Source organism: Oncorhynchus mykiss, chromosome 22 (assembly GCF_013265735.2).
Source record: "Oncorhynchus mykiss isolate Arlee chromosome 22, USDA_OmykA_1.1, whole genome shotgun sequence".
Taxonomy (NCBI): Eukaryota; Metazoa; Chordata; class Actinopteri; order Salmoniformes; family Salmonidae; genus Oncorhynchus; species Oncorhynchus mykiss.
Window position 1 is genome coordinate 33,787,730 of NC_048586.1, and position 12,500 is coordinate 33,800,229.

Below are 12,500 nucleotides of genomic sequence, written 5' to 3' on the forward strand. Positions count from 1 at the left end.
CCTTCCTTCTCCATTCCCTGATAATGGAACTGGCTGGCTGTAATAATAATTTGAATTTCACACCCCAGTGCCCCGGTGTGGATTGATCGGCTGAGCATGGGCATAAATTAGCCTCAGTGCTGCTGCTGATTGATGGCTAGCCTCAGTATGTCCAGGATCCTATTGATCTGTGGAGCTAGTGGTGGGAAGCAATGTGTGTGTGTGTGTGTTTGTCCCAGCAGCCCCCGCACTACCCCCTCACCCCCAAGTCTCCTCTTCTGCCCAGGACCTGAGCCTCCCGGTGGGTAGAGAGGGGTTAATGGATGGGAGGTGGAGGTGGTGCACTGGCTAAACTGATCCCCATGGTGGCCTTTTGAAAGGAGAGTTTTTATCCCCCATGGATGGGAGCACTTAAGTCATTACACCAGTCATGTGAAGCTGCTTGTAAACCTCCCCCCTGCCTTTCTCCCGGGCTATAGGCCCGAAGCCGCTTTGCTTTGAGAAGGGCATAAAAGCTGTAGAGCAGAGTACAGTAGAGCAGAGTGGAGCGGAGCAGAGTAGGGCAAGGCAGGGCAGGGCACAGCTACACTGTAAAACATTTCCTCTGACATTTACAGTAAATTACTGACGACAATTGGCGAGTAAATGAAGGTTTGTAGAATTCCTCAAATAGAGTATATTACCGTATTCTGTGGTAATACAACATTCTCACTCACGGGTGCAACAAATATAGCCTCTTACAAGCCACACCTTAAAATATGTTAATGAGACATAGACTATTTCCCCGCCCATAACATTTCTCTCCAATGCACCATAATAAATACTGTAAAACACATTTATGGTATTTTACTGTGCATTCTAGAGTGTATTACTGTTGAAATTACAGAAATGTATGATATTTTACAGTGTAGCCTATGGTAATCTACTGTATTCAGTTTACACAGTATCATGCTGTTGATTACAGTGTAGAAAAAGCACAGACATCCCCCGGGGTGTTTCTGTCCTAAGTTGAGGTTAGACAAGCTGTAGGCTCCTCTCTTACCCTTACTACCTGATGCCAAAGGCAGCTCTTAGCTCCTAGCGCTAAACAAGCTATGGCTTTTGTCCAATGGCAAAACACATTATTACTGGCCCGAAAAACATTTACACTTGCTCTCTTGACGCTCAATGGTTGAAAGGAATACAGTGAGTGCATCTCTGATTTGAGGGTATAACAACAACAACTAGGTACAACACCCACAGATTAAATAGCTGGCACAAACTCCTGAGCAAACTCATCAAGAACAGCTGTCACATTGTAAAGATCATCACCTGTGAGATGGTACGTTGTAATCACACAAACTCATCTCTTGTTACAGGATCCAATTTAACCGGGTTCTTACTTACTTACAGTCCCCTATATGAACATAATTGTTAGGGAAACACTACCAAATATCACTTGACTAAATGACCAACAACTCTAACTGTAAAGACGCCATTCAATGCTAAACCTACTATAGTCAGAACATCAGAATGTGGTCCAGAACACCACATACAGTGCATTCAGAAAGTATTCAGACCCCTTGACCTTTTCCACATATTGTTACAGCCTTATTCTAAAATGGATTCAAATGGATTTTTATACGTTTTTGCTAATTTATAAAAACTAAAAAACAGAAACACCTCATTTACATAAGTATTGAGACTTAAAATTGTGCTCAGGTGCATCCAGTTTCTATGGACCATTCTTGAGATGTTTCTACAACTTGATTGGAGTCCACCTGTGGTAAATTCAATTGATTGGATATGATTTGGAAAGGCACACACCTGTCTATATAATGTCCCACAGTTGACAGTGCATATCAGAGCAAAAACAAAGCAATGAGCTCGAAGGAATTGTCAGTAGAGCTCCGAGACAGGATTGTGTCAAGGCACAGATTTGGGGAAGTGTACCAAACTATTTCTACAGCATTGAAGATCCCCAAGAACAGTTGCCTTCATAATTCTTAAATGGAAGAAGTTTGGAACCGCCAAAAAGCTTCTTAGAGCTGGCCGCTCTAAGAGAAGGGCATTGGTCAGGGAGGTGACCAAGAACCCTATGGTCACTCTGACATAGCACCAGAGTTCCTCTGTGGAGATGGGAGAACCTTCCAGAAGGACAACATCTCTGCGGCACTCCACTAATCAGGCGTTTATAAAGTGGCCAGACGGAAGCCACTCCTCAGTAAAAGACATATGACAGCCCACGAGGAGTTTGCCAAAAGGCACCTAAAGGACACACAGACCATGAGAAACAAGATTCTCTGGTCTGATGAAACTAAGATTGAACTCTTTGGTCTGAATGCCAAGCATTACTTCGGGAGGAAACCTGGCACCATCCCTACGGTGAAGCATGGTGGTGGCAGCATCACGCTGTGGGGATGTTTTTTAGTGGCAGGAACTGGGAGACCAGTCAGGATCGAGGGAAAGATAAACGGAGCAAAGTACAGAGATGAAAACCTGGATGAAAACCTGCTCCAGAGTGCTCAAGACCTCAGACTGGGGTGAAGGTTCACCTTCCAAGAGGGCTTAAGAGGATCTACAGAGAATAATGGGAGAAAAAAGTCAAGGGGTCTGAATACTTTCCGAATGCACTATATAACCTGGTCAATCCAATAGAATCAAGACATCAAGAGAGCAACAGGCCAAACAATTGATCTTCCACCACCAATATGAATGAAAAGCTTGTATGACAAGCATAAGAGCAAATTAGATTTGAAGTGAAATATTGGTACATTTCAGATCAGTGGGGATGAGAAAAGCGCCATTAGGAATCCCAAACTGTTGCTGAATAATGAAGATGTACATCCTTAATGCGCAGTGGAACTTGAAACCATTAAAGTGTCCGCTGTGTGACTCTTTCTCTGTTGCTCTCATTCAGAAAGCACAGAGGAGCTCTCCCTCTAGTCTCCTCTCCCTCTCCGTCTCCCTCTCCTCTCCTACAGTCTCCTCTCCTCTAGTCTCATCTCCTATAGTCTTCTTTCATCTTCTATAGTCTCCTCTCCTCTCTTAGTCTCCTCACCTATAGTCTCCTCTCCTCTAGTCTCCTGTCCTCACCTCTCCTCTCCTATAGTCTCCTCTCCTCTAGTCTCCTCTCCTCTCCTACAGTCTCCTCTTCTCTAGTCTCCTCTCCTCTCCTATAGACTCTTCTCATTGAGTCTCCTCTCCTATAGTCTCCTCTCATCTCCGTCTCCTCTCCTCTCCGTCTCCCCTAGTCTGCTCTCCTCTCCTATAGACTCATCTCCTCTAGTCTCCTCTCCTAGAGTCTCCTCTCCTATAGTCTCCTCTCATCTAGTCTCCTCTCCTCACCTCTCCTCTCCTATAGTCTCATCTCCTCTCCTACAGTCTCCTCTCCTATAGACTCCTCTCATTGAGTCTCCTCTCCTATAGTCTCCTCTCCTCTCCGTCTCCTCTAGTCTGCTCTCCTCTCCTATAGACTCCTCTCATATAGTTCTCCTCTAGTCTCTTCTCCTATAGACAAATCAAATCAAATCAATTTATATTTCTCACATACGCCCAATACAACAGGTGTAGACATTACAGTGAAATGCTTACTTACAAGCCCTTAACCAACAATGCAGTTTTAAGAAAAAAACGTAAAAAAGTTGAAAAAAATAAAAGTAACAATGAATTAAAGAGAAGCAGTAAAATAACAATAATGAGGCTATATACAGTGGGCACCGGTACAGAGTCAATGTGCGGGGGTAATATGTACATGTAAGTAGAGTTATTAAAGTGACTTTGCATAGATAATAACAGAGAGTAACAGTAGCATAGAAGAGGTGTGGGGGGGGGGCAATAATTGTATTAATTGTTCAGCAGTCTTATGACTTGGAGGTAGAAGCTGTTTTGAAGACTTTTGGACGTAGACTTGGCAGTCCGGTACCGCTTGCCGTGCAGTAGCAGAGAGACTGGTCTATGACTATTGTAGATGTCTTTGACAATTTTCAGTCATGAATGAACAGGGAGTACAGGATGGGACTGAGCACACACCCCTGAGAGGACCCCGTGTTGAGGATCAGCGTGGCGGATGTGTTGTTACCTACCCTTACCACCTGGGGGCAACCCATAAAGAAGTCCAGGATCCAGTTGCAGAGGGAGGTGTTTTGTCCCAGGGTTATTAACATAGCGATGAACTTTGAAAGAACTATGGTGTTGAACTCTGAGCTGTAGTCAATGAACAGCATTCTCACATAGGTGTTCATTTTGTCCAGGTGGGAAAGGGCAGCATGAAATGCAATATAGATTGCATCATCTGTGGATCTGTTGAGGTGGTATGCAAATTGGAGTGGCTCTAGGGTTTCTGGGATAATGGTGTTGATGTGAACCATTCAAAGCACTTCATGGCTACAGATGTGTGTGCTACGGGTCAATAGTCATTTAGGCAAGTTACCTTAGTGTTCTTTGTCAAAGGGACTATGGTGGTCTGCTTGAAACATGTTGGTATTACAGACTCAGACAGGGAGAGGTTGAAAATGTCAGTGAAGACACTTGCCAGTTGGTCAGTGCATGCTCAGAGTACACGTCCTAGTAATCCGTCTGGCCCAGCAGCCTTGTGAATGTTGACCTGTTTAACGGTCTTACTGACATCGGCTGCGGAGAGCGTGATCACACAGTCGTCCGAAACAGCTGATGCTCTCATGCATGTTTCAGTGTTATTTGCCTCGAAGCGAGCATAGAAGTAATTTAGCTTGGCTGGTAGGCTCGTGTCACTGGGCAGCTCTCGGCTGTGCTCCCCTTTGTAGTCTGTAATAGTTTGCAAGCTCTGCCATATCCGACGAGCGTCGGAGCCGTTGAAGTATGATTCGATCTTAGTCCTGTATTGGCGCTTTGCCTGTTTGATGGTCCATCGGAGGGCATAGCGGGGCTTCATATAAGCTTCCGGGTTGGAGTCCCACACCTTGAAAGTGGCAGCTCTACCCTTTAGCACAGTGCGGATGTTGCCTGTAATCCATCGCTTCTGGTTGGGGTATGTACGTACAGTCACTGTGAGGACGTCGTCATCGATGCACTTATTGATGAAGCCAGTGATTGATGTGGTGTGCTCCAATGCCATCAGAAGAGTCCCGGAACATCCCAGACTGTGCTAGCAAAACAGTCCTGTAGCTTAGCATCTGCTTCATCTGACCACTTTTTTATTGACCGAGTCACTGGTGCTTCCTGCTTGAATATTTGCTTGTAAGCAGGAATCAGGAGGATAGAATTATGGTCAGATTTTCCAAATGGAGGGTGAGTGAGAACTCTGTACACGTCTCTGTGTGTGGAGTAAAGATGGTCTAGAGTTCCACCCCCCCCCCCCCCCCCCCCCCCTGGTTGCACATTTAACATGCTGATAGAAATGTGGAAAAACAGATGTACGTTTCCCTGCATTAAAGTCCCTGGCCACAAGGAGTGTCACCTCTGCATGTTTTCCTGTTTGCTTATGGCGGTATACAGCTCATTGAGTGCAGTCTTAGTGCCAGCATCGGTCTGTGGTGGTATGTAGACAGCTACGAGAAATACAGATGAAAACACTCTAGATAGATAGTGTGGTCTACAGCTTATCATGAGATACTCTACCTCAAGGAAGCAAAACCTCAAGACTTCCTTAGATATTGTGGACCAAATGTTGTGCATAGATATAGATAGACCGCCACACCTTGTCTTACCAGAGGCTGCTGTTCTATCCTGACGAAAAAGTGTATAACCAGCCAGCGGTATGATATTCACTCGGGAAATAATAAGATATTATAGTTTTTATGTCCCGTTGGCAGGATCTACGTGCTTTTAGTTCGTCCCATTTATTTTCCAGTGATTGTTGCGTCCAATTCAAGGTGAGTAATCGCTGTTCTGATGTCCAGAAGCTCTTTTCGGTCATAATCGATGGTAGCAGCAACATTATGTACAAAATAGGTTACAAACAATGCGGAAAAAAACAATGCGAAAATAGCAAAGTTGGTTAAGAGCCAATAATACGGCTGCCATCCTCTCTGGCGCCATTATACAGTCTCCTCTCCTCTAGACTCCTCTTCTCTCCTCTCCTATAGTCTCCCCTCCTCTCTTCTAGTCTCCTCTCCTCTCGTCTCCTCTAGTCTCCTCTCCTCTAGTCTCCCCTCCTCTCTTCTAGTCTCCTCTCCTCTAGTCTCCTCTTCTCTCCTCTCCTCTAGTCTCCCCTCCTCTCTTCTAGTCTCCTCTCCTCTCATCTCCTCTAGTCTCCTCTTCTCTCCTCTCCTCTAGTCTCCCCTCCTCTCGTCTAGTCTCCTCTCCTCTAGTCTCCTCTTCTCTCCTCTCCTATAGTCTCCTCTCCTCTAGTCTCCCCTCCTCTCTTCTAGTCTCCTCTCCTCTCGTCTCCTCTAGTCTCCTCTCCTCTAGTCTCCCCTCCTCTCTTCTAGTCTCCTCTCCTCTCATCTCCTCTAGTCTCCTCTTCTCTCCTCTCCTCTAGTCTCCCCTCCTCTCGTCTAGTCTCCTCTCCTCTAGTCTCCTCTTCTCTCCTCTCCTATAGTCTCCTCTCCTCTAGTCTCCCCTCCTCTCTTCTAGTCTCCTCTCCTCTCGTCTCCTCTAGTCTCCTCTCCTCTCCTCTCCTATAGTCTCCTCTCCTCTAGTCTCCCCTCCTCTCTTCTAGTCTCCTCTCCTCTCGTCTCCTCTCCTCTCGTCTCCTCTCCTCTAGTCTCCTCTCCTCTATGTACCTGGAGACTCTATTAGTCACTGTAAGTGCCATGTTGCACACACACACTAATTAACTAAGTTTCCCAAACGAACCACTGTGCAGGAATAAGTGCATCTGGGAGCCCGTTCAAAGCGGGGATGGCACAGCGGCGGCATGCGTGCCAGCCAACAAGCCAAAAGGGAATGCAAATGGGCCGGATGTACGTTTGCCAAAAACCATCACACAGAAAGAGAAAGGAGTGTGTGTGTGTGTGTGTGTGTTCAGCGTTAAGAATGGTAACGTCACATTGCCAAATTCATAGCACAAGGTGTTGAAACATAGCTAAATCTCCTGACTAATGTTGGTCCCTCACTATAATAATATCTATGACCTTTTAGTCTGGGTGTAGGTGAAGTTCGTGACTCTATGTGCAGAAGGAGGATAATGAGTAGGATCAATGCAGCACCACTGAGGTCTATTCTCTGGGTCTGGGAACGAGAGGATCGATTAGAGTCATAAAACCTCCTGCATGACAGCACATGCATAATCCCCAGGAGCACACACATCACACTGCTGCGGTGACCAGGGGGACAGGGACAGCTGAACACACAGCCTAGGGGACTGTAGTTGCAGGACTGGCCTCCACAACCTAGAGTATCAAAACAGCCTAGTGGTCCCGTATGGCTCAGTTGGTAGAGCATGGCGCTTGCAACGCCAGGTTTGTGGGTTTGATTCCCACTGGGGACCAGTATGAAAATGTATGCGCTCACTACTGAAAGTGGCTCTGCATAAGAGTGTCTGCTAAAATGTAAATGATGATGTTCTTTTGGTTGCCAATGTTGGTGGAAATGTGAACTATGGAGGCCAATATGGGGAAGTGGGAGTGACTGCAGGAGTAGGCCATAGGGATAGCTCTGTTCTCATTATAAAACAGCCCAAATGAAGAGCAACTCCTGCCCACTGTTAGCCATTGTCATTTCACCAATGTCTGACAATGTTGGCAGGAAGTTTGAACTATAAATTACAGGCTAAAAAGGGAGAGCAATATGGATATCATCACTTACTGTACATGCAGGCCGGTTAACTATAAGGCCAGACTGAAGAAAAGTAAAGAAAGTGTTTATGAGGGACTGATGCCGAGTGGACAGATTGGCATCACTGTCAGTTTTACTCCACAAGCAGGTGTCTGTCTGTCTGTCTGTCTCTGCCTCTCTCTCTCCCTCTCTCTCTTTCTATCTCTATCTCTCTCTCTCTCTCTCTCTCTCTGCCTCTCTCTCTCTCTCTATCTCTATTTCTATCTCTATCTCTAGGAGAGCAGAGTGATGTGGGAGGTATACATCTCTAAGATGTTATCTCTTAGAACATTCTCACCGTGGCGTGGGAACACCAACTGGCATGTCAGTCTGTCTCCATGCTCTGTTTACTAGACAGCAGGTAATGTTTGATATTGTTTTGACTAGTGCCAGATTATAAAGCTGAACCATCAAAGACAGCTTGTTGTTTTTTTATTATCTCTTTCTTCAGATCCCCAGGTCTCATGACCTCTTGGAGGAGTCCAACACTGAGCTAAAGGGAGATCCAACAGGAGGATGACCTGAGAGCACTGCAAACCATGCTAGCTATCAGTACCCAGTACCCACTGTTGACTTTATAAGCACTACCTACTTCTCTCCCCCTGAGACAGAGGCAGCCATATTGAGGGTTTAGCAGGGGTAAGATCATAAGCCGTCTTTAACAGCATATTATGAGCTGGGTGCATTACCACTGAATTAGTTTCATCCTCAAAGCTGTGATCATCAAAAAGACCCAAAACTGAGCTGCCGTCACCTTTGAATAAAACTCAAAATGTTCATTATTTCCATACAGAGGATATTCAATTTAAAAATTACGAAGTACTTCAATGATTTCAGATAACATCCTCCTGGGGTTGCTTGGCTGAGCTGCTAAGAGGGAGTTACAAAGAGTTACAGAAGATGTTCTTTCCTGCTGAGACGGCAGGCAGGGTTGTTCATTTATGTGTATAAGGACTTGAAGCCAAATAGGCTCTGGTCAAAAGTAGTGCACTATAAAGAGAATAGGATGTCAATTGGGACACATCCTAGGTAAAGGCAGAGTTCCCTGAAGCTGTTTGATAAGCTTTTGATCTTGTCCACTTCTAATATCTTTCCTTCATGCTTAGAACAGGGAGAAAAAGAGAAGGTCTGTGGTCCCAATCCCTTCATACTGCACTTCTTTGACCAGGGCCCTATGGGCCTTTAGTGCACAATGTAGGGAATAGGGTGCCATTTGGGACTCAGAGGGGGAGAAGCAGAGAAGAAGAGAGCACCAATATCCAGCTCATGTTCGTGTGATGCAGTCAAACTGCAATACCCAGTCTACAGAAATGAACAAGTTGAGCCTGTAGTGTTATATGTGTGGGCAGTACAAATCCATTCTGTATGGTCATATTACTCACAACATGGAGGACAGAGGGACTCGTACACTTGCTTTGGGACAATAAAGCTTCATAGAACTGAACAAAACTGCTTTTACACCGGATCATAAAACAGTGTTCTACATGCAGTATTTTCCCTTCAAAAGGAACCAGGAGACATAGGCCATTAAGAATGTAAAGTTGTGTTATCATACGTTATTTCGAACGCCCCCAAAAACACACCAATAATTTTCCTCTGTCGAGGGCAGACCTGGTAGGCTTATACCCAGCAGAGATCCCCCCTACGTGGGTATAGGGCTGGGCACACTCCTGTTTCCGTGTCCATTGAAATGCATGTGATGTGTGTAGACAGACAGACTGCAGAGAGCGGTAATGATCATCCCTATCCAAACAGCTGCAGGTGGGCAGAGGACCATTCACACCATACAGAGAATGTAGATCCTCACCCACTGAGAGAAGAGGGAGGGAGGGAGATCATAGATCAAACATGCAAATCTATCCCATGGAGGAGAGCCGGGATGAGAAGAGGAGGATGAAGGAGGGAGATGGAGGGAGGGAGGGAATGTAGGGAAGAGGGAGGGAGAGAAGGAGGGGGATAGAGGGAGGGAGGAGAGAGGGAGAGAGGGAGGGGGATAGAGGCGGGAGGGAGAGAGGGAGGGAGGGGGATAGAGGGAGGGAGGGGAGAAGGAGGTGGATAGAGGGAGGAGAGAGGGAGCGAAGGGGGATAGAGGGAGGAGGGAGGGAGAGGAGGGGGATAGAGGGAGGAGGGAGGGAGAGAAGGGGGATAGAGGGAGGAGGGAGGGAGAGAAGGAGGGGGATAGGAGAGAGGGAGGGGAATAGAGGGAGGGAGGGAAAGAAGTAAGGGGATAGTGGGCAGGAGAGAGAGAAGGAAGTGTGGGTGCAAAGGAATCCCTTTTGTAGATGGCGCGTGATGATTCTGTGATTTCATGTTTTCGTGGATCCATGGCCAGGAGGAGAACCCCACAATAGTCCCTAGTTTGCCTCTACCTATATAAAGCTGGGTATAATACATAACATATCTAAAGTGATGTACATTTGTTATTCATAGGTGGCCCACTAACCTGGCTTTGCAAGAGTCATGCTCTACCAACTGCACAACAGAGGTAAGTTTGATTACACCATGGTGTTGACTAATGAGGATGAGCCCAGCTACTGGGGATATCAGTATTCCTCACCTCACTTCCTCTCCCGGCAGGAAGACCCCCTGCCCATTTCTCTACTCATTTATAATTCATAGCCAGGTTCTGGCCTTTGTGTATTTGAGTCAACCAGGCTGGGGAACTGTTTGTGTTTGTGTGTGTGTGTGTGTGTGTGTGTGTGTGTGTGTGTGTGCGTGCGTGCGTATGTGTGTGCATGTATGTCTAGTCTGGAGAGTTACTAGCTGTGATACTGAATCATTTGGAGCTTCAATCTAAACCTCATTATCAGACAGGAGATACTGAAGGTATTAGAACCAGGAGTCTGGAGATGGAGTCTCTTCTCCTCTTCTGTTCTCTTATCTTCTCTATTATTGTCTCTTCCTCTCTTCTATTGTCCTCACCCCCTTCCATCCCCTCTCCCCCCTATCATCTCCCCTCCTCTCACCCCCACTACCCCCCCTTACCCTCCTCTCCTCCTCTCTCCTAACACCCAGTAGGTGAGTTCATATCCAGGTGAGTCCTGGTCTCCTCCTTTTCTCTCTCTTCTTTCTCCCTTTCATCTTCAACTACACCTAGACCATACAAACCTCTACTTGTTAGTACTACCTCTGATTAAATAAATATATACACTGTTAGTAATTTTTTTTACCTGATATTTGAACATAATAAAGCAACCTCACTGACAATACAACAACGCTTTCCAACTACGACACAAATGAAATAAAATTGGCATCAGGATCTAAATAGCTAAATGGTTTAACACAAGGATCAAACGCATGGATACTCTCATTCATATCTCTTGACCGTCAATGTTCTTCTCTTGTATCAGTAACCAGATGAAACTAAATGATCATGTTTCTCTCACAGCTTTAATGAGAAGCCAGTCATGACCCAGGACATATCTCTTAACCCTGATGAAGTTGCAACCAAAGAGATACTGTGTGACCTTTTCAAAAGAACAACCATGATTACAGTAAGTAGCTCCCCAAATTAAAATGAAGTACATCTAGCCACTGAAGTACAACCCATGAATCTGGGCAATTCCACAGTAACAGAATGGTGCTGAAATAATTTGATATACAATGTATAATGTATATCAAACTAAAATCAATGATTGCAAAGTTAAACAAACCATACAACTTTATGCACAAGGACTACTTTAAAAAAAAAACACATTTCCTTGAAGAACAGTGCAGATACTAAATTAGGTAACAGTTTGTGCTGTTTGTGCTGTCATCCTGTTACCAAAATACGCCACAAACTCAGGAAGGCAGAATATGGTTTCCACTCCATCATACTACTCATCCCTTCCATGGTTTTCCTTTACACTTAACAAGGTGAAACTAAACCTCACTCTCAGGGCCACCTGAGCCCCGGGCCCCCATAGGCCAAAGTATAAAACATTTCAATTTCCCTCATAAATAACTTGATGAATAAATGCATAAATTAGCTAATTCATTAGACATTTAACCAGATAATTACGTGGCAGGCAGGGCTCTGCATATGGCCCACTCTTCTCTTCCTGGTTGGCATTATGTGTGTGTGTTTGGATCTGTGTGTGCGTGTGTCTGTGTGTGTGTGTGTGTGTGTGTGTGTGTGTGTGTGTGTGTGTGTGTGTGTGTGTGTGTGTGTGTGTGTGTGTGTGTGTGTGAGTGCCTGTGTGTGTGTGCGTGCCTGTGTGTGTGTGTGTGCCTGTGTGTGTGTGTGTGCCTGTGTGTGTGTGTGTGCTCGTGCATGTGTGAGTGTGCATGCATGTGTGTTTGGCAGTGGGCCGGTAACAGCTAAAGGCTAACAGCTAACCCAGTCATGACTCTCCTCATCAATCTTAATGAGACAAGAATCACCACCAGACTCTGCAATGAGACACACCAGGGCCTGTATTCACAAAGCCTCTCAGAGTGGAAGTGCTGATCTAGGATCAAATCCCCCTGACTTATTAATTATAATCTAAAATAAAAAAAAATGATCCCAGATCAGAACTCTGAGGTGTTTAATGAATACAGGCCCAGAGCATCAGAGCTCAGTGCCATAGCCAAGAGACTTTGCTGTGGTAGAGACAGTCCCAGTAGTGAAACGCTATGACTTCTATCTACACTCATAAGATTTACATAGACCAAGTAATTCACACAACATTGTTCGAATCACTAACAACGTGTCAGGACGTTCCACGTGTCGTGCCTAACACTCATCTGACCGTTAGCAGATTGGTTTCTTACATATAGTTCATATTACTGATCTTATTATCTAAGACAAGTGGTAAAAGGCATTTTAATTGATCTCACAT

General features: G+C 45.4%; 1 protein-coding gene and 1 non-coding gene across 2 annotated transcripts in view; one reads left to right on the forward strand and one right to left on the reverse strand.

The window, feature by feature from the left end:
* LOC110501786 (receptor tyrosine-protein kinase erbB-4) overlaps positions 1 to 12,500 on the reverse strand; it is a 240,751-nt gene that overhangs the window by 100,548 nt on the left and 127,703 nt on the right. The window lies entirely within an intron of this gene.
* Positions 7,296 to 7,369, forward strand: trnaa-ugc. The gene has a single exon. It is a non-coding gene; the product is annotated as a tRNA-Ala (tRNA).